The following is a 23,076-nucleotide window of genomic DNA, read 5'->3' as shown; positions in this document are numbered from 1 at the left end:
TAAATAAGAATACCAACGAAGTCCTGGGTGAATTTATAGTCCAAATTGCCAGACTGGCTTTGCTTGCAGATGGTGCCCAGAATTAAGGCTGTGATGCTAAATGTGGATGTAGTATGAATCTCAGATCTGGTATCTACTCCTATCTTGTTCTCAGTGTCAGTCTCGCCTGTTACTCCAATCTGTCTAGTGGGAAAACCCAGACTTGCTCTTATCAGTCTGTTTTCTGAGGGATTAATATTATCGCCTTGTCTGTGTAGCCAGTGTTCCAGCCTGCTTACATCTCTGCATATCACCTGTTCAGGACCTTGTCCTGCTGTCCGTCCAGTCCCTTCTTCTTGCCCTGTTAGGACTTCTCTGTTTGCCTGGACTACCACCTGTTGTTTACTGACATCTGTATGGTAACCATGTTCCACCTGTTTTCTTTACTTCCTTATAGCTCCCACTTTGTGATCTTCCTACCTTCACTTCCTGTTAGGTCTTTGCTAAATTTGCTTCATTCCATTCAGATGTTGGGGCCAAGTAAGGCTGTGTCCAAAACAGAGTATAATTCTTCTACATAATAGCCTTTAGATATTTGATAACAACCTTTCCATCACGTTTAATTGTCTCTTTAGGCTAAGATTTGCTGGTTCCCACATTATCAAGGTTACCCATCTATGGATATAATTTAACTTGTCAATATTCCTCTTAAAAGGTGGTGTGCAGGGCTTCCCTGGTGGCCCAGTGGTAAAGAATCTGCCTGCCAATGCAGGAGACACAGGTTAGATCCCTGGTCTGGGAAGATCCCTTGTGCCACAGATCAACTGTGTGCCACAGCTCTTGAGCCTATGCTCTGGCTCTGCTGCTAATGAGCCCATGGGGTGCAACTACCGAAGCCCACATGCCCTTGTGCTCTGCAACAAGAGAAGCCACCGTAATGAGAAGCCTGCACACTGCAACGAAGAATAGCCACTACTCACTGCAACTACAGAAAAACCGGTGCAGCAACAAAGGCCCAGAATAGCCAAAAATAAACAAATAATTTTTTTAAAAAGTGGTATACAAAAAATAAATAAATAAATAAATAAAAAGTGGTATACAGAGGTGATTTGCAAACTTCAATAGATGATATAGCAGGGAACATAATTTCCTCTGATAAGGACATTATGTTTTATAAATTATGCCTACATTTAATTTATTATATTGCATTAACATTTTAAAAGGGTTTCATCACAGGTAGATTAAGGTTCTATGGGCCCTAAATCTTATATAATTTTAGGGATTCTTTAAAAGAATAACACGACACATGTGAAGTTAGTTTCAATGTCTGCATAGTTTCAAGACCTGTGTAGTTTCAAGTCCTCATTTCATTGTAAATCTGCCTGAAAGTTTATAATAGTATTGTCTCATAATATTCCCTGGTCTTCTTTACCAGAACTGCTTTCTAGTCAGACTTCCTCTCTGTGGTAGTTAACATACCCTATTAAGTTTTACTTGAGTACTTAGCATAGAGGGCATTAAGTAAGTTAACTCATGTGTGGGACAGAGAACAATCCCTGGCACACAAAGCATGCGATAAATGTTAATTTTATTATTTTTATTATTCATTGGCAGGATCTTAGCAAGTAACTTATCTTCCTGACTCTTACTTATTTTCTTTGATGTAATGAAGATAACACTTGCCCTGCCTTTTTCATAAAACTCCTGTAAGGATCAAAAGATAAAATGTTAATATGCTTTGTTAACTGAAAATATCCACGTGAAAGGTACTGTAACTGGTGTTTCATTTGACATTGGTAATTTCAGAAAAGACTGTTTAGGAAAGAAAAGATTTGACTTTGGCCGAGGTGGAGTCTTTAAAGATCTCAGTTGAGGTGGGAGGAGGCAAAGAACAAGAGGTACATGTGTGGCAGACGCTGGAGGCAATGACCAGGACAAGTCCGACCGACATGCCAACTTTCAGAGAAGAAGAAAGGAGTAGAATCTGAGAGAAAGCGATCTAATTATACAAAAGAACCGGAAGAAATCGTCTGTGTGTCTTTCCACAACTGGCCTGAACCTCGGGTTTCTAGCTTTTTTTCCCCTGCCACATTCTGCTCTGCAGTCCAGGCTCCTAGGCCCCTGCCTGGAGATCTACCCACAGTTTGGGTTCAGTATAAAAGCCCCTCTTCCAGGGGGCTTCCCCAATCCCTCCCGTGCCTCGTACAGGAGGAATAAACGGTTCCCTTTCACTGTCCTCTCTGTGAAAGCACTTCTTCCACTCTAGACAGAGGAGAACCTAGTTTTCCTTATTTCTGTTTCACCAGGGCCTAGCTTGGGGTCTGCCACCGAAGAGGTGCTCAAGAAAGGTTTAGTCAGTGGATTCACTTTTAAGAAATAACTTTGGAAGTTGATAAAAGGGCATTTAATATCTGGATGCGCGGGTTAAGAGCGGCTTGAACACAGGCATCAGCAGTCATTATCTAGGTAGCTCCCAGGGAGAGACGCATCCTTTCCGCGCTGGGTACCCGGCGACCGCGAGCCGCTAATCCCGCAGAAAGAGTCAGTCGGGCTAGCGGGGGCGGGGGCGTGGCCTGGGCGTAGGGGGCGTGTCGTGGCCCGCGGGGGTTTCCGCACCGGGGGCGCGTCCGGCGGGGATGCGGGAGGAGCTTCCGCCGCGAGGGGGCGGGGCTGGGGCGCTAGTCCTCTGACGGCCCCAGCCAGGGAATTTCAATTTGAAACCTAGCGGAGGGAGGAGGCGGGCGCGGCGGGCCGGAGACTGGGGCTGAAGCGGGACTGGTCCCGGCGGCTAGCGAGCTCCTGAGTGCGGCGTCCGGGTAAGGAGGCGTGCGGAGCTACGGAATGGCTGGCCCGAGACGGGGGAATCCCGGGGCCGAGCGTCTGGTCCCTGCGGATCTGCAGGGGCGGCTCGGATTTTTCCTGTGGCTGCAGCTGGGAAGCTGATCCCGGGCAGGAAGCGGTGGCGGGACGGTCCCACCGGGAGGGGGAGGGCTGCCGGTGTTGGGGGTTTCTGCGGCTCCCTGTCTGCCCTCCTCCCCATTCCTGACCCGGAGACCGGTCCTGTTACTACAGGCCGGATCTCCGCTTCCCCGCTCCACTGCGGTCCCCCTGCTTCTCCCTTCGTGAGAGCTGGGGCCGCGTCTGGTCGGCGCCGAGAGAGGTGGGGGCACGGTGAGGCCTGCGCCGGCCCCGCGGGGGTGCAGTGGGGGTGCAGTGGGCTCAGGGTCACGCGTCCCGGGCCCCGCGGCGCGGCTGCAAGAGGGATCCGGCTCCATCCTGGGAGCGGGCCGCGGCGCGCGAGTCTGTCCCGATGCGGAGCGGCCCCCTCCTTCCGGGCCGGGGGCAAGCGGCGGCGGCAGCTTTGCCCTTCAGCAGGATGGTTTTGGAAGAGGAAACGTGAGCCGAGGACGCCACGCGTCCCGGGGCGGGCCGCGCGCCTGGGCGCTCAGGGTAGCTGGGTTCGGTCGGCGTCACTCGCTCTGTCCCTCCAGACGCGGACCTCCCGACCAAAGTGGAGAGAAACGCACATTTTGCTCTCTGATCCTTGTAGTCCCGGCACCCAGGTCATCTCACCAGCGATGGCTTATTTTTCTCCTCTGTTTGACGGCAGAGTTGGGAGCATTTTTAGTTGCGCTGCTGGGGTAAGGACCAGGAGCGAGCAGGATTGGAATCAGAGTCTAAATCCCCAGCAGGAGTCTCTGCCCCGGGCAGCTCGGGAAGACGTCGGTCGTAATTTCTGAGATCTCTCATCTCCCTTGAGGTCCAGGGTGTTTTGGCGAGGTTAGAAGGGCCCTTGCCTAGTCTGTTATTTTGGGGAGAGGTCTGTGTGAATCCTTCCCTCTGACTTAGGACGCCCAGCTGGCCGTTTTTAAGAGCTCTAGTGGGGTAAGAGGGAAGGAAGAACCTAGAGGATCTGTGAATATATGTTCTCTTTTCTGAATCACATCCTTTCCTCAGTCTTTTTGAACTTCTCGCATCTGAAATGGCACGTGTATGCCAGGCGTCTTGTTCTTGTTACTGTTATTTAAGCTTTTTTTTTTTTTAATGAAGAATCTTAACAGTTTATCCTTTATTCTTGCATTTTTTTCAGTTCTCTTTTTATTTTTCCCTTGTTTTTTTTTTTCCTTCTTTCACCAGAATCAGCTATTTCTGTATTCTCGATTTATAATACTGTATGGAGAATCTGAGTTTTAACTCGCGTCCTATCACATTTCCTCTTGGGTTTAGCACTTGAGGGAAACTGAGTCAGTTCTTTGGCCGCAGGAGCTGGGATTTAAAATTCTGTCTGTGAACAGGTTTTACTCGGAAACGAATAGTACTTAATCCTATTCAGTTTCCGTTTGCGGGACTCTGCTGTGAGAAATCACAATCTTGGATTGTGATAAGGGCCAGCTGAGTACATCCATCAGGCTGACACAGCTTTTAAAGAGCTAGGTTGTGTCACCTGTCAGAGCTCCAGGGGTCAGTCCTAAAATTCAATTGGAGAAATCACTGTCAAATCTCAGATGTCTACTTTATAGAGGTTATTGGACAACTGTACAAGTAGTAATGACTTGGAACAATGGGGTGGATTTAGGGCTAATTTAATCCTACCCTGTCTTCCTCACTTCTTGGGCAGAATTCCCACTGAAGTCAGTAGTGGTCTTGTGTGCAGAAGGACTGCTGAGAACAAGAGGCTGCTCATTTAGAGTAACAGGAGGGGGCAGTTTCTTCTCTTTTAAAACACCCCTCTTTAAGAAAGACCTAGTCATAACAGTGCTTTAATCTTTTATTTCTAGTCAAAGTTAGACCTTCCAGAGAAAAGAAGTGTTTGAGTGGAGCCCTCAACTTCAGATTCTTGATATCTAAATTGGATGGGGATTGCCTAAAACAAAAGTGATTAAAAAAAGTCATTTAACGAATTTCAGTAAAATTATTACTACAATAAAAAAATTTAAACTGCTATATAGTATTCTCAACTGGGTATGTATATTAAACTGGGTGTGTGTATATATATATATATAAAAAACTGGGTATGTATATTAAAATCTGAAAATTAATTCCAAGTGAAAAGGAGCAGATTTGCAGATTTAGGAGACAAATGCAAAGAGAAGCCCACCCTCAAACAACTATAGAAATATAAAACAAGAGAATTCAGATAGCCCTTGCTGTATTTGGAGAAGTAGCTTTCAGTTCAGTTTTGTGTACATATAGGCTTTAATGACTGGGCCCATCATTAGATTTGGAGGTTTCTAAGTTAGTTTTGTGTGGATCTGAGTTGCTAAACTTGTTAGGTCCTTTGCTTCTTAAGTAACGTTCTTGTGGTTTACCCTTTCCAAATTACCCGTTCGAAAGAACTGAGTTTAGAAAACCTATCCAGTCACCAGATCTTAAAAATAGATTTTTTAAAAATCAGAACCATGTCCACGTGGACTTCCCAACCACTTGCTTTCAACTAAAAATACTTGCAAAGATGACAAAGCAGTCCTTAACTGGAATATTTATTGGTAAAATTACTCTGTGATTTAGTAATATTGTATAGTTATGTTTAAGTTCAGGTTTTGCCCTGAATCACCACTCTCATATAACTGACTAGAGAACTACAGAGGTTCTGTCTTTGTCATTTTATTTAGGAATGTGGGGTTTATGTTTTATATAGCCGAATGCTAAATATTTTTGAAGATTTGGTTTTGTTTCTGTTTCCACAGGAAAGCATAGGCCTTTTTCTTTTGTTTTTTGAACTGACATATGTGTGGACTTTCTGAAGAAGTACGAATTGCTAGTATCTGTATAAGGCATTAATATAGTTTATAGGGATCAATATTGCTGAGGATCCAATTTTGCATTTCTGAACGTCTATATTGTTTACTTGGAGAAAACAAAGGAAATATGCTGACCTCCCCCCCTCCCCACCTTTATTTAGAAACACATCCAGTGGCCTTGTTTGTTTTTTTCAGATTCAGAATTACTGTACCTAACCACCGGCTACCCTTACACATTTAAAAGCCTCAAGTAAATGTTTATGCTGGCTTCAGTACTCAGCAAATACTAGCCAAACTCTAATTTACTGCCCGTTTATAGAATCTTGGAATCTCAGGGCCGGACCTTTAGGAGTCAGCAGATCCACTCTCAGCCTTTTCCCCTCAACACACAAACATTTCCAAGCCTCTTTGGAAGGCCTTGGTACATAGAAGATTTGTATATGATTCCCCCACAGATTCCAGACAGAGTGCCCTTTGGGAATGCCATGTTTTGGCATAAACCAGCAACCTGATACTCATAAGATTTCTATCATTCCTCTGACAGAGCAGTGCCCCAGATTAAAATCTAAAATGGAGTCAGTGCCTGGTATCCTTAAGTATAGGGGAATGGCTTCCAAGTGTAAATACTGTTGTTACTTAGATGTTACAGGTAAGCCAAAAAGGAAGGAAATAATTTCTAATATCAACTAGAAATAAATGGTGATGGTTAATGTTTTAAAAAATTTTTTCCCATAAAGTATGTATATTTTATATGAGAAAGGGAGTCCATTTGTAGAGTTATGTGAAGTGCCTATAACATTGTTGGTACTTAATAATTTGATGAATTAATTTGTTGAAACTTTATGTAATATATTGGAAGTGCATTTAGTGAGGGTTTTTTGAAAGTTGGAATTAACATTGTAGAATCTGGTACGGTTGCATGTAGAAATGTTATGTAGGTTATATTTCATATAGAGGATTTGGTTTTCTTACTCTTACTATTTCCTCTTGTTCTGTGGTTGGCTTAATCTATATGGGTTTCTTAGATGCATGTTTTTCATGTCTAGGAGGGTAGATAACCTGTACTTTATTTTCCTAAATATCTGGTGGTTGGGATATCATTGATTTAAATGAGAGTGTTAGTGAGTTTTCTCAATTTTCTCATTTTTTTTTTTTAAAGTGATGTTGCTTTCCCCTTTGTATGGGGTAGACCTCAGGTGGCTTATGAGTATATCCATACTGCTGCTGCTTTTTAAAAATAATTATTTGTTAAATGGTTGTGCTGGGTCTTTGTTACTGTCTGTGGGCTTTCTCTAGCTGTGGTGCACAGGCATTGCAGTGGCTTCTGTTGTGGCGCACAGGCTCTAGAGTTTAGGCTCAGTAGTTGTGTTCTGTGGGCTTAGCTGCTCTGAAGCATGTGGAGTCTTCCCGGAAGCCATGTCCCCTGCATTGGCTGGCAGATTCTTAACCACTGGACTACCAGGGAAGTCCCTTTTGCTTTTTGTTTCCCCCGCAAAGATTGAATTTGGACTAATTTCATATACTTAGTTACTTTAAAAATAGAAATATGTTTTCAAATCACATATGCCCTGCATTTTGGTATTATTATTATTATTTTTTACTCCAGTGTATTGTGCATGTGGGCTAAGTAGCTTTAGTTGTGTTCGACTCTTTGTGACCCTGTGGACTGTAGCCTCCTAGGCTCCTCTGTCCATGGGGATTCTCCAGGTGAGAATACTGGAGTGGGTTGCCATTTCTTCCCCTAGAGGATCTTCCCGGGGATTGAACCTGCATCTCTTATGTCTCCTGCATTGATGGATAGGTTCTTTACCACTAGTGCCACCTGGGAAGCCCGATATCTAGTGTATTGGATAGAGCCATAAAGGTCTAAATGTATATAGATTGCCTCAGAAATAATCTTTATAGTCATATGAAAGCAGTTTGAAGAATAAGAATTGTCTTTTTATTTGCTCTGAGAACTATCATGAGTAAGATTTCCTTTAGTAGCCCAGTAGACATTTCACATTTGTAACTAAGTTGGGTGTCATGGGGATGGTTTTAGTTCTTTCCAGGTTAAGAACCAGAGGGCACGGAAAGAGTTTCAAAATGATTTTGTCACATGTTCATCTGTAGGATCTTGTCTAGGTCAGTCAGGGGAGTTCATTGTATTGATATTTAAACTGAATTGTTCATATTTTTACCAAAAAGCCAGCTTCCTCTTGCTTTGCTCTTTTTATGGCCTTTATGTCTACTCTGTGAAAGAATTTTCAATACTTGGAAGACTTATGTTACCCTCTAATTGCCTTTTTCCAAGAAAAGTGTGATTTTAAAAACTTCACATAAGTCTGATTACCAACTCTCTAATCATTTTTTTCTAAGCTCTGAATTCAGGTTTCCAGACCTCCTGATGAGAGCTGGAGCTGGACCTACCACCATGATAAAAAAGTGCTAAGTTTAATCATGTTTTTGAGTTTCCTGTAGTCTATTCATATATGTACACATCCCAGTATCCTGAAGCTACTAAATTAATATGTAATTTACACTTTGCTATAATTCTTACATCTTTTCCTTTTTGTCTAGTTAGACTACTTGTTTTTCACCTTCACTTCATCTCCCTAAAGTACCAGAAGGGAGAGTGAGAATCATTTAGTTTAGATTCTTGACCTTGAGGTGAGAAGTGTGGGTTTAGTGGGGAACGTGTTGCCCAGGGTGAGTGGGCCCCACGGGTTCATGAACTGCCTGAGACTGTTAAGTAAAGTGTGTGTGTGTGTTTGTGTCAGAGAGAGAAGGATTTTCGGGAGGAGATTTTGAAAGGGTTTTGGGAAACAGAAAATGTTAAAAACTGCTGATGTAGTTCTATTCTTATTTTTGAGATTAGAGAATCAAAGTCTTAAGAGATTTCCTTTTTCTGTGTGTGTGTTACCCCATTGCACTTTCATGCCCCCACTATTGTGCTTATTTCCTTTCAGTTGAATTCTTTTAGTTATCCCATTTTAGCCCATTGTCAAGGTTAAACTAAATTCTGATATAATATTGACCTCTCATTTTCTTACCTTGAACTTAATGTGTCATTATTTCCTTACAAATTTCTTTGGTGAAAATATTAATTAGAAGAGATCAGTGACAAGTCCACACTTTGGTGTTGGTTAGACTGCCGTTTATGCCCGTGGAACCTTAGGTAAAATACTTTTCAAGGCCTCAATTTTCTTATCTTCACTGTGGGGATTAATAATCATAACCTACCTCAAAAAGTTAGAAGAGGACTAAATGAGCTAGTGCTTATAAAACGCTTCACACAGGGCCTGGCCTCTGTGATCGTTAGGTTAGGAAAAGATCTAGTGGGTTTCATGTGAATACGTGTAAGCAGTTTTTTCTTTTTCTTTTTCTGCAGTGATCAGGAATAATTATCTGTGTGGAAGTACAGTCTTTGATATGAAACTGTAATTTCCTATGGTGATCACAAGTTAAAACCACTTTTTTCACAATTTCAGTACGGTATCTCTAGAATTTTTTTTAACAAACTACCCACTGCTTTTTGCAGTGTTTAAAAAGCATATAGGTGGCAAAACTGTTTGGATCTAATTTCAGTATCACAGACAGATTGCAGTCTTTTTTATTATGTTGCTGGAGGTAACTGATTTGGAGTGTAAAATTTGTATGTATATGCTATCGTATTATAACTTCCTCTGTAACTTCAGTGAGCTTGGTGCAAGAAAGTTGTTAATGAAATTCTTATTGATAGTGTTTAAACCTCTACATATGGCATTAAAATATGACCTTTTTGCATCCAGTACATCTTTTTGTACATGAAGTAGATCTGCAGACATATTTTCCCCGTAACAGTGTTTTAACTTTCAGTTAGTCGACAACATTAAGAAGTCAGGAGGTTTCACAGAAATATCTTTTTTGGAAAAAGAAATTTATTTATTTATTTATTGGGCTGTGCAAGGTCTTAGTTGTGACATGCCAACTCAGTTGTGGCGTGTAGGTTGTAGTTCTCACACCAGGAATCTGACCTCGGCCCCCTACATTGGGAGCATGGAGTCTTAGCCACTGGACCACCAGGAAAGTCACAGAAATATCTTCATTTTAGGATTCTCTGGGGAAATTGGAGGACCTTGGCAAAACTGGGCCCACACTCCTCTCTTGGAGTGCTGAGTTCCTGCCCCATCTAGCACAGATCATGCTCTCCCTACTTTGCCCAAGTCCCTCCCATTTTCCTTCAGATTTGCATCAAATACCTGGCTCCTTTAGACTATTGAGTTGAAAACTCAACTCAATGAATTTTCATTGAGTAAGTGAAATGAATTTCAGTAAATGAGATGTAATTTCAGTAAAATGAGATGAATCTCTTTTTACTAAATAGCAATTTTGGAAGATACAAAAAGGACCCAATCTCTGTGACCTTCAAGAAGGTGTCCCGGGCAGTGGGGCTTTTCTACCTTTAGGGCCAGAGGTCATTCCCCACCTCTCCCTTAGCAAAGGCTGATCTCTGGCTCACAGTCAGTCATGGTTTCTGGAGCCTAGCATGCAGTAGATCCTCAGTCACATGTGGAAAGAATACTCTTTCGAGGTTCTTCCCAGAGTTTGTCACTCCTTCTCCGAAGCAGATTGCCTGGTTCTCTGAAGCCTCGTGTGACACTGCTGTACCCCATAGCTGTACCTGGTTTGTATGTTATTCAGGTTTTTTAGAGGACCTTTTTTTTTTTCATTTCATCCAATATTTTGGTATATATATCTAGGAAGATAACTCTTTGGTAGACATGACTGGTATACCATCATCACACTGAACATTCTTTAATTTCATCAAATATTCAATTTTTGATATTCAAAGCTCCAATTATCTTAAGTATCAATTTTTGAAAAAGCTTGTTTGAATCCAGATTGGGTTAAGATCCTCATGTTATGACTGGTTGGTACATCTTTTTTAACATTTTATGTTGGAGTATAGTTGGCTAACAATGTGTGTTAGTTCTGGTGTACAACAGAGTGATTCACTTATACATATGCATGTATCTATTCTTTTTCAAATTCTTTTCCCATTTAGGTTGTTTGGTTAGTGTATCTTCTAAGACTGATAAGCTCTAGTTTCCCCTTTATCTCTTTATTTCTCCCTGCAGTAGTTTATATATTGAAGAAATTTGGTTAGTTGTTTTATGTGGTTTCTCACAGCGTGAATTTTGCCGATTTCAACCCTCTAGTGGAGAAGGCAATGGCACCCCACTCCAGTACTCTTGCCTGGAAAATCCCATGGATGGAAGAGCCTGGTAGGCTGCAGTCCATGAGGTCGTGAAGAGTCGGACATGACTGAGGGACCTCACTTTCACGCGTTGGAGAAGGAAATGGCAACCCATTCCAGTGTTCTTGCCTGGAGAAACCTGGGGACAGGGGAGTCTGGTGGGCTGCTGTCCATGGGGTCACACAGAGTCGGACACGACTGAAGCGCCTTAGCAGCAGCAGCAGCAGCAGCAGCGTAGTTAACCTGTTCCTTTTCCTTTGTATTTTCTTTAAATACGTAGTTGGATATACAAAATTGGTCTAATTCAATTTCTTTATTTTCTTCTTGTTTTTATACTATTCCTCCATGATGTAGGCTTCTGTTTGACACTTCTTGCTTGCCTTCCATCCAGCCTTCATCCTGGCTGGAGGTGCTGTCCCATCAGCTGTGTTGTCTTCTTTGTCTGTGCTGGACAAGTGCATTTTATGCTTGTGGCTTAGCCTTGTTCTAGGTTTCATTGTATGTCATCTGATAAGGCTGGAAGCATTGATAATAAACAGGTGAAAAAGGAAGAAAATTAACCTTTGGAGAACAGACTGAACAACAACAGCCAGCACTGTAGTTGGTGCTTTATACATGTTAGTATCCCCAAGCCTTCTCATAACAACACCTTGAAATAGCTGGTATGCTCATTTTACAGATGAAAAATTGAGGCTTAAAACCAGAATAATTTGCTCAAGGGCACTCAGCTTGTGTGCTGCTAAAACTTCTGTTTCTTCTGCAGGGGAGGGTGAGTTACTTGCTTTAATTGATTAATGCTTATTACTCTGTAGAACTTGAAGATTTCAGAAATTCATTGGCATCTACAGTATCTGACTTAACAAAAGGGAAACTTGTTTTCCTAACTGGTTTTCTGCCTTCTAGTTTCTTTTGTTATGGTGTGATTATGAAGCAAAGTCCTGCTTTTAGCTGCATGATTCTTGACTCAAGCTGGAATGGCGAGAGCCCTCCTTCATCTTGTTTTTCACATTAGTGTAATGTTGCCAGGCTGATGTTTCAATGTAAGAAAAATGTCCCAGAGTATAAAACACATCAGAATAAAATGTGTGCCTCCTTCCTTTTCAGTTTTTATTTTTCAAGCAGTTTTACACTTTTTGTTACTTCATTCACAGTGCAAATGGCATTCCCCAGGGGGCTAGTATATAATTTAGAAAGTCAGGTACTAGTGTAGGGATTATAAAGAAAAGCAGCAGACACCTGCTTTTCATGTCCCTTCATGACAGATTTCTGCTCCGTAGAGGCAACTACTTTCAGTTGTTTTGGTTTTATTATCTGTGTTTTGTTTAAAACCATAATTTTCTTGCTTTTTGAATTTTAGACAGTAGTAGCTATTGACTTTCCACCTTGGATGGTTATTCTCCTTTACTGACTCCCTCCTCCCCAACACAGATACACACTTTGCTCTCTTTCTACAACACATATAATCGGCAGCCAAGCTGTGTATCCTTCTTTGGCTGCATATACTTTCTTTTACAACTTTTTGCTTTATCCTGAAGTTAATTGCCTACTTCTTCCTCATTTGTTTAGTTTTCTTTGTTCCTATCCTTAATTTAACTCTAAACTGTGTTGAAAACTATATTGCAAACCATTTTCATTTTTTTATGAAGAACATCCTTCCCGGGCTGGTTTATTTCTAGAACTGCTTTGCAGTTGTATTCTGTGCCTGTGTGTGTGCTGTCCCTTCAGTCATGTCCAGCTCTTTGCAACCCAATGGACTGTAGCCCGCCAGGCTCCTCTATCCATGGGATTTTCCAGGCAAAAATACTGGAGTGGGTTGCCATGCTTTCCTCCATAGGATCATTGAAATTTCTCTTTTCCTTTCTTCCTAACTTCAAGGTGCCAGACTTATTCTTTATCTCTTATTTTACATGAGTATATCTTCCAGTAGTTTCCCAACAAAGTGCAAAAAAGGTGAATTTCTTGAGACCTTGTTATTTAAAAGCAACTTTTCCTGCTCTTAAAATGCCTTTTTGTACTCTTAATTTGAATGCATTTATAGTGTGGCTGGGTATAGAATTCTAAATTAGTGGTTACTTTCCCTCTGAATTTTGAAGGTATTTGCTTCATCGTATTAATATTTTAGAGCATTCCAATGTTCTCTTGAGAAGACTGACTAGATTCTAGTTTCTGATTCTGTGTATGTGCCTAGTTTGCTTTCTTTAGAAGTTTTCAGGATTTTTATCTTTGAACTTGGTGTTTGGAAATTTCATGATGATGTGCTGTGATTTGGGAGTCTTACTCATTGTGCTGAGCACTCACTGGGCCCTTTCAGCTTGGAAACTCTTGTCTTTCAGAAATATTCCACTATGATAATGACTCCCTCTTTGTTCTCTGTTCTTTCTGGAACTCCTGTTAATTTGGATGTTGAATTTCCTGCAGTGCCTTCAGTTTTGTTACTTTTTTCTCTCTGATGTCATCTCTTTGTCCTTTTGTTCCCTCTTTTTGGAAATTACTTCAATGTTTTCTTCTAATCTCTCTACAGAACTTTTTTGCTTTCCTATTTTCAAAGCTGCTCCTTGGCTGGTAAATATTCTTTCTGATAATGTCCGTTTCTTTTTTGTGTGTGTATATTGTTTCTCCGATCCTGCCCATCTTGATGTCCCCCTTTGCTTTCTCTCTGTCTGAAATGGTCTTCCCGCAGATGCCTGCACAGCTTACTGCCTTAGCTCTATCAGAGTTTGGCTTCCACGATCATTTATTTGAAACTACAACCCAGCTCCCGCCTCCTTTACCCCAGTGTGTCCTGAATGCCGTGTGTTTTCTTTCTTTCTTCTGCAATGTGTATTGCTGTCATCAGATACCTTTATATTTTCCTTTTTGTTTATTAAATCTCCTCTCACTGGAATGTATTCTTGCCTCGAGAATCCCAGGGACAGAGGAGCCTAGTGGGCTGCCATCTATGGGGTCACACAGAGTCAGACACTACTGAAGCGACTTAGCAGCAGCAGCAGCAGTAGAATGTAAGCTGGATGAAGGCAAATCTTTCTATATTCTTTTGTCCAGTATTTCTGGTACCTACAACAGTGCCTGTGCAGAGTAGGCACTTGGTAAATATTTGTTGACTGAGTGACTGGACCTCCCTGTTTTACTGTATAGAACCTCACCTCTGCCCTCTGAATGCAAAGCTTTTCTTTTTTAAGTTCTGTAGAGTGAACCTCTTGTCTTCTGGCTGCCAAGGTTTGATGAGAGTGTATGTGTGATTTAAACATTCCTTGCCCTTATTTCCAACAGGTCCCTGTCTTCAACTCTCTCTCATATCTCAGCCCTCAGAAGTTTCTGGAAGTTCCAATTCCTAAGGCTCTCAGGGCTTCCCAACAATCACATTGTTTTTGGTAGGTTCCCACCAGAGTAGCAATTCAAGTTTAGACTTTCTCTGCTCTGCTAAGTCAGTTACTTTGTACATCTGTTTTCCATCTTCTAAAATTCTATTGATATATCTCATCTGCTGGCCTGTCCCCTCCCTTTTTTTTGTGGGTTTGTACCTTTTTTTTTTTTCCTTTAATTTTCCTTCTGTCATTTAGTGTGGTTTTGGGAGTGAGCAGAAATTAACTCATGTTCAACCCACTGGTTTTAGGGTTTTCAACTGATAAAAATAAATTTCTAAGATTATTGTGGTACTCACAGTTGGTAAGAACTGCAGCCATAATAAAATTGTCCTTTTTTATCATGCCAGTAACTGAGTTGAACTTCAGTTATATATATATAGAAAAACAGAAAAGTCACGCGATTGAGTCTACCTCTAGGGTGGGTGGGAGTGGGTGACTGATATGTCATTAAATAAGAAAGTGCTTCTTAGGAAGAGCTCAGAAAATGTACTATATTTTTTTCTTGTGGTATTTCAAGGATTAATTCAGTACACACACTTATATATTTGAATCTAGATTTAAAAATACACAATAGAAACCAATTTGATGTATATGTATCAGAATTGGCAACCTTATTATGGAATTTACTGAATATCTTAGTTTGTCTGTCTTTAGACTGACACATGATTGGCATACATAAATTTGAATATTCTTTGACTATTTGAATATTCTTTGGTTATTAGAGGAAACTTTGAACTCATGGGAGTTCTGTTAAATAATTTAAGGGTGAAAATTTTCATTACTAGCGCATAAATAGAGAGTGGAACTTATTCTAATGGAAAGACACACACATTAGGGGTTTTTTTGTGTGATTTTTGGGAAAAGTGAAAGAAAAATGGAGGTTCTGAATAAGGTAGTAGCTGACAGGTCTGAGAAGCTCTAGGATGATCCCAGGGCTCATGAGTACATGTGATTAGTGTTGGTTAAGTTGCTGAGTGGGTTTTAGCAGTTTATTAATTCAAATACTGTATACATTAATGTAGAGGATGTTATAGGCAAATAGATCAGGGCAGTATCTCCCCAAAATGTGGTGGTATGTTAAAATGATTTGAGGTGGTACACAGATGAATCTTTTTCTTTTAATGGTTAAATACACGTTAGTGTTTATCAGAAAAATACCCAAGTACTCAAAACTATGATTTCATTGATATTACGTACTACAAGGCTAAAGTAGGTATTTTAAAGTGACGATATAAGGATAAATGTCACATCAACAATAATACAGTGGCTGTTTGGATTTGGCAAGAATTATAAAGTCGGTCTGATTACTAAAGGTTGATAAACTTTGGGCAGGTTTAAAATAAGATTTCTCCTAATAGATAACAACATAAAACTGTGTATGCTGACTGTGGCATAAACTTCTGTTTCAGGTAAGGAAAGTGAGTTAGGAAGGAGTTAAACATTCTCAAATGCATTCAGCAATTTAGTAATGGAGCTTCAGGCACAGCCAAGGTCTCCCAGTGTCCAGAGTTGTTCCCTCTAGTGTGTGTGTTCTTTTGATGTTAATGGAGTTGCCAATTGAAGTTTTCTTGGAGAACTTAGGAAGCCTGCCAAGTTTTATAGCTGTCTGTAGCTTTTATATATTTGTATCTTGAGCCCTGAAGGTAGACAGAGCTAGGTCTTCCAAAAATAGTTCAATAAATGTGTCAACGTTTTGAAATACTATTGAAAAAACAAGGAAGTAGAAGTCCCATGGGATTATTGGAAAACGGTGCCAAATGCTTTCACAAGAATTTGAAAAGCAAATGTGGCTCGGTGGTCATATGCTAGACAATGGTGCATATTCAGCCTTCATTTTGGAGCCCATTTTTATATGATAATCTTTTACTTTTCCCCAGTACACTCTGTTTAATCGCTTTTAGACTTTGGGAGGAAAGCTGCTAAATGAACATCTTTCTTAAAAGGTGTTCTTTAATTCACTTCTCTTAGGGAGAAAAAGGCAGACATCTTTTTTCTTAATAAAATGAGCCCAAATTGTGTATGGGAAAGGTTAGAGTGCCAAGTAATGAGTTGGGTCTCTCCACTGACAAAGGAATCAGGAGTTTATCCATGGGCTTGTAACCAGAACTGTTTTTGGATCTTGGCCATTAAAATCAACATCAGTAAAGCTGGAGTCCTAATTTCCTTAATGCTAAGATTGTCTGTTTTAAATTACGCACAGAGGGGAACGTGAACATTTTTTCTTCCTTCCGCCCTCTCTCCCCACCCCCAAACAGAAAAATAAAGGTGCGGGGAAGATAGTCTCCACTGGAGCCGCTCTGCAGTGAGCGGCTGCTGTGGGGAGCGCGTGTAGCGCAGACGTGGCTCCAACTTCTCTCCTAATTGAGGCCAGTTCACTTTCATCCTCGGTGCGGCTGACTTGAATGGAAAGATTTGAGGGTGGAATCTAGAGCATTCTATAGACCTGTGATCTGTGTTACTTGCTCTGCGCAGCACACATGGAACAGTGAAGGATAATATGGCTCTTTTTTTTTCCCCTCCACTCCCCAGTGTGGCTCTTTAAGACTTTCTCTTTTTGTTGTTGCTGCTGTTAGGTTTTTTTTTAAAGTCATGCTTTTACTGTATCTGATTATGTTTTGAAGTGGTTTTTTTTTTTTTTTTTGAGAAAAAATGTACCATTGTCAGCAATAGAAAAGTATTTTTCTTTTTTAAATTTTTTATTATGGAAAAAATTAAAATATTCAGAAGTATAGAGAAGCCTCACCTAGCTTTGACACTTAGCAGCACAGGGCCAGCCAGTCTTGTTGATACACCCCACTCTCATGACTTAGAAGCAAATTCCAGATACTATATAATTTCATTTGTAAGTAGGTAAGATTCCCACCCTCCCCCTCCATTGGCATGTGCTCTCTGGTCTCCAAAATAAAGTTCATGTTTATTACTGATTTTGTAGAATTACAGAAATTAGTTCATTTACATCATATTCAGTTGTCATGTTTTTGGAATAAATATCTGAATATTGTTTTGATCAGTAAAAGCAATTTCATGTGAGTTTTAACCAGTGGAAGCAGTTTCATCTAAATGCAGTGCTGTGGACATAAAGGAAAAGCTTTAGCCAGTGCTCAAAAACGTAATTTCTAAACCAAAATCTGAATGGGTTTTCAAATTCTAGTGCATTCTCAAGGTAATATTGATCTTCTGTGACTTGTTTTTCCATGGCTCCTGTCTGTGTTAATGCTAGATTTTAATGTTCTTACTTATTTTTATTTCTGTGTTTTATTTAATTGAAATGTGACTGATTCACAGTGTCGTGTTTTAGGTGTACAGCAAAGTGATTCAGTGATTTTGTTTTTAGATTTTTCTTTTTTCTTTCCCTCTCTCAGTTCTTTTTTCTGCCTTACATTCTTTTGCTTAGCATAGTTTTGTGGCAATATGTTGGAATAAGACCAGGTGAAACATTTTTTTTTTTTTTAGCTGACTGAAATTTAACGGGACTGTGTGGTTATAAAATCATAGCAACTTGCCATCTGTGTAGTTCTGTCTGGCAGCACAGCGGGGAAAGTATATGCCTTAAACAATGGTTGTATATTCGTTGAGAAATCACTTGTAAAACATTGATTGGCATAATAGCCAAAGCTGACACTCACTTAATAGTTGAAGTACTTTTCCTAATTAATAAGCATGCCTTTTATGTTGGAGATAGTTTACTTTATATTTTAATTGTTTTAAATTAGGACTTAGTTTAATAGATATTTTGTAAAGATATCACTTATTGAATTAGAAAATGCTGATAATGATAGATAACATTTCTTGAATACTTAGTATGTGTCAGACACTACCCTATAGGTACTTTTACACATATTATTCATTTAATCCTCACAGAAGTCTTGTGTGGTTGGTACTGTTATTCTAGGTTTGCCTCTTAAGAAAACTGAGGCACCATAAGATTAACCAGTTTGCTCAAGGTCACTCAGCTAATTAATGGCAGAGTAGGGATTTGATCCAGGCCATCTGAGTCTAAAATCATAACTACTGTCCTGCATTATCCCTGAGAATATGTAAATTCCTCTTCGTACCCTGTTTGTGCTTGCATTCCCCTCCCCAGAGGAGCCATTTTGAACCAGAGCCAATGCTACACCATTGTATGAGATTATCATTTAATTACTGGGTGGGTATTTTTCATTGAGAAGCTTGAAAGCTGTTAATGAGGTTCTACTCATGTTCCTTTCCTGGCTTTAGTTATAAAGGAGAAGAGAGGAAAAGTGGAAGCATGTGGAAAGTAACCTGGTAACCACTGAAGGGGCTTCCTCCCCCACCCTCAACCCCCAATAGAAGGCTGAGCCATCTGGAATGCTGACAGGTCACAAAGGAGCTGTTGAGGCCAGTACTTCAGTGTACCGCTGAACCTTCAGTTGAGTACCTTGAAGTGTAGGTATATTGTTGGAACGTTGGTCTTCGTTGGGCTGTCCTGAAAAGTGTAGACTTTTGTCAGGGGTTTGTCCTGGGTCTACAGTGACTGGAAGTTTAACAGACCAGGTCTCTGATATTCTCAGACCGCCCCCCCCCCCCCGCCCCTGCTTTTTTTTCCTCTTCTGAAAGTAGCAGAGGATAGAAAGGAAATAGTTCACCAGTTACTAAGTGTGACATTGGGCAAGTGACATTGTTCTTGTGTCTGTTTTTCTCTTTAAGTAGTTCAGTTATCATAGGTCCAAATCCACTTAAGATATTGTCTGTGGCTCATTTATTTGTCTCCGTTTGTAGAGAAAGTAATTTAAGATGCTTTTCCATATAGGAAAAACATAGACATAGAGTTTTGGCAAAACATTTGATAATGTTTTCATGCTGTCTGAATGGCAGCATTAGGGAAAAACTGTGTGTTAGGGGGAATCTGTGGTGGTGTTACTGAAATTTTAATCTTTGTCATCTTCTATCCAAAATATTTTTGCCTGTAATCTTCCTGATGACAGACAAGGACTGCTAATCAGATTTACAGATTTCATGGAAGTGTTGTAGGGAAACCAAATAAGGCTTATATAGATTGTCTTATTAGCTACAAAATGGGTTGAAATAAAGAAGATGAAAGTTGTTAGAAGTAAAGGTTGTCTATTACAAAGTTTTTGAAAGAGAAACAGGATAGCTTGACCTTCTTTTCAATACTTCTACTTGAAAAGTAGTAGATATCTTTTTATTCCTTTTATTGACTTCTGGCCTCACCACTCCAGTGGAATTGTTCTTTTCCACGTTGCTCTGGAAACAACAGAGATTGCTCTGTCGTCAAGTCCACTGAACACATTTTCCTTATATTATTTTTGATATTAGTGGCCAACCATATTGTCTTTGAAATTCTCTCCTGACATGTTAGGGCTCTTTTTCTATATTCCTTCTGTTCTTTGCAAGATTTATATATTCTTTCTGTTCTTTCTTTTCTTCTGACTACCCCTTCATTTCTTTTCTGTTTCCCAGGGTTCTTGGTCTTTGATGCTTAGCCTTGACTAATTTCGTATCACCCATGACTTCACCTACAATCATAATTTGTTAACTCAAGTCTCTCACCAGACTGTCTTTCTTTTCAGCTCTGAATTCTTATATGACTTACAGGAATCTACCAGTATCTCAAAGTTGGTTTTTTTTTTTTTTTTTAGTGAATATGTGAAATATCTTGTGTTTGCTGCTAAGTCGCTTCAGTTGTGTCCGACTCTGTACGACCCCGTAGATGGCAGCCCACCGTGCTCCCCTGTCCCTGGGATTCTCCAGGCAATAACACTGGAGTGGGTTGCCATTTCCTTCTCCAATGCATAAAAGTGAAAAGTGAAAATGAAGTCGCTCAGTCGTGTCCGACTCTTAGCAACCCCATGGACCGCAGCCCACCAGGCTCCTCCGCCCATGGGATTTTCCAGGCAAGAGTACTGGAGTGGGGTGCTATTGCCTTCTCCATCTTGTGTTTAACTTGGAATAATTTTGTTCATTTTTAGATACTACATTTTAAGGGATATGTTGTATGCAGTAAGTATGTATTTGTTGGGTAAGAATGAGTGGAAGCATAGACATACTGAGTCCATGTCCATGGAAGGGTTCCTGGAATGATGCAGTTAGGAGAAAACAGCACATGGGGAACTAGATGTTGAAACAGCTGAAAGAGCAAGACTCGCTGGGGTGGGCAGCCTGTTGAGACTGTCTTTTGAGCACTGGCTTTCTAACTTTCTTAGGACAAAATCCACTTTAAAAATAGATTTGGTACCTTGACCGTTTATTCAGTGGAAGTCTATGTGTGTATATATGTGAATAACAGACATGTTTTGTAGATTTAGTTCTTAGCCTTACTTATGTGCTGTATGCTCAGATTTTCTTTTCTAAATAATGATGATAAAATGTCAGTTTACAAACCGCTGACTAGATTTCACAACTCACCAGTGGCCTGTGATCTGTTTATCCTTTTCACATGGATAAAATAAGAGATTCAGGGAAGAGAAGTTTCCGATCCACTATAAGAACTTTTTAACAGTTGAAGCAGGCAGAGAATGGAAGGGATTGCCATAGGAAGGGGTTTGAAAGACCCCAGGGCTATGGCTGATTCATATTGAGGTTTGACAGAAAACAGCAAAATTCTGTAAAGCAATTATCCATCAATAATAAATAAATAAATAAAAAGAAAGACCCCAGGGTTGATAGTCACCTCTTAAAAGTTGTGGGAAAGAGTCATTGGGTGAGGGATGGGATTTTGTGACACCATTAAGGTGTCCTCCAAGTCTAAGATTTTCTGGTTCCCATTTTGATAAAATTTTTTATTTGATAAGCTAACTTTATTCCATGTTTTTTCAACAAAGAGCTTTATTTGGGAAGTTTTAAATATATACAGAAGTAAACTGAATAGTATAATGACACCCCTCATCCTAACCCGTGCACTCTTACCACTCAGCTTTAACAGTTTATCACTCATGGCCAGCCTTGTTTGATCTACGTTTCTGTTGCCTTCGCCCCAACTGTATTATCTTGAAGCAAATCCCAGGCATCTGATCATTCAAATATAAGACTTTTAGAAAAATCACAATACCATTATTATACTTAAGAAGTTAACAGAAAATCTTTAATATCAAATACTAACTCGATTCAAGTTTCCATTTGTTCTTATTTTCTTTCATAGTTTTTTTTGTTTTTTTTTTTGCTGAAATGGGGATCCAAGTTAGGAATCACACATTGCAATTAGTGATTCTTTTTAATCAATAGAATGTCTCTTTTGTATTTCCTTGTAATCTAGTTTTTTGAAGAAATTGGGTGGTTTGTCCTCTCTCATTCCCTACAGTTTTGATTTTGTGGATTCCATCCCTGTGGTTTAGTTTGACCTGTTCCTCTGTCCCATAAATTGGTAGTCATATCCAGAAGCTTTTATCAGCTAGAGGTTCAAATTTTAAAATATTTTTTGGCATGAATATTTCATTAGTTCTGTTCTTAAAATTGCTCAGGGTATACCAGATTTAATTGTAAGGATGATTGGTTTGGTTTCTTAGTTCTTCATTTTTCAAAGTCATCCTAAGCCCAGTTCCCCATAAAAACAGATGGAACCACTTAGAAGTTTGGGAACATGATAATCCTGCAAACACCACATCCAAATACAAATTGCAAGTTTCTTGTCCAGCTTCATTTCCAAAAAAGAAAGGGAGAAAGCAGATGCCTTGGTAATTACTACAGACCACAAATCAGGTTTTTAGCTAAAGTGAGACATTTTACAGTAAAGTCAGTCTTGATTATTCTAGCACACTGTGGAGACCTTGCAGTTTTGTTGGTTAAATTTCCCACTCAGTAAGCAAGTATTGTCAGTGGTTACTCCCCATCCCTTCTTCCTTGGTGGTTGTAAGTAAAAAAATAAAAATGGGAAGATGGCAGGTCAGAAAGGAGTGTGTCGTGGTTCAGTTGCCAAGTCGTGTCTTCCTCTCTGTGACTCCGTGGGCTGCAGCACACCAGGCTCCTGTGTCTTTCCTTCACCATCCCCTGGAGCTTGCTCAGACTCATGTCCATTGAGCTGGTGATGCCATCCAGCCATCTCATCCTCTGCCGTCCCCTTCTTCTCCTGCCCTCAATCCTTCCCAGCATCAGGGTCTTTTCCGATGAGTTGGTATGTATGCAAGGAATCAAATAACTGTGTTCACAAATAACTGTGTGGTCCTTTTGAAGGATATTGGTAATCTTCTTCCTATTTTTTTATTATGGAAAATTTCAAATGTACAAATAGAGAAGATAGTATGATGAGTATCCATGTTTCCATTACACAGTTTTTTTCCCCCTCTCATGTTCAGCACGTTTTCCACAGTTGGGTCGGGAGTCATGCTGTAATTCAGCAGAATCTTTTTTTCATTTGTTGTAAGACTCGTAGCCTAGGCTTTCTGTCTTTTCTTCTTTGTTTGGTTTGTGTTGGTAAATCTTTTGCTGGATTTTATTTTATTTTGGTTCATGTTTATTATGTTAGGTGGTAGGTGAAGAAGATTCTATTTGATGAAGATGCTGTGATTAGGCTTTATTCTCTGCCTTCTGTTTAAATTTTTTTTTTTTTTATATAATGGAAGCTAACGTAAATGTAGAGAGATGGAAAGAGTAGAATAATGAATTCCCATGTGCCCATCTTCTAGGCAATTATCAACATATGGTCAGTTTTGTCTCATTTATGTACCCACAAATCTCTGGGTTCCTACCCTGTCACGCTGGATTGTTTTAAAGCTGATCCCAGATATTATATTACTTTACCCATAAATGCTTTTTTGTATGTCTGGTAAGCATTAAAAAAAAAAAAAAAGACCAAACC

General features: G+C 40.0%; 1 protein-coding gene across 9 annotated transcripts in view; it reads left to right on the top strand.

Moving 5' to 3' along the window:
- Window positions 1-2,648: 2,648 nt before the first annotated feature.
- The window catches only part of EPB41L2 (erythrocyte membrane protein band 4.1 like 2), a 207,269-nt gene continuing 186,841 nt past the window's right edge, over window positions 2,649-23,076 (top strand). For 8 of the 9 annotated variants that reach the window (XM_040239212.1, XM_040239218.1, XM_040239217.1 and 5 more), the window contains exon 1: window positions 2,649-2,795. The gene's annotated coding sequence lies outside the window, so the exon portion shown is untranslated. Of the gene's footprint in view, window positions 2,796-3,045; window positions 3,151-23,076 lie in introns of those variants that run through there. The other variant, XM_040239211.1, reaches the window with a different exon arrangement.

The sequence above is a fragment of the Oryx dammah genome, unplaced genomic scaffold (assembly GCF_014754425.2).
Source record: "Oryx dammah isolate SB20612 unplaced genomic scaffold, SCBI_Odam_1.1 HiC_scaffold_4, whole genome shotgun sequence".
NCBI classification, from domain to species: Eukaryota; Metazoa; Chordata; class Mammalia; order Artiodactyla; family Bovidae; genus Oryx; species Oryx dammah.
This window is presented reverse-complemented; position numbering and strand designations above follow the sequence as displayed.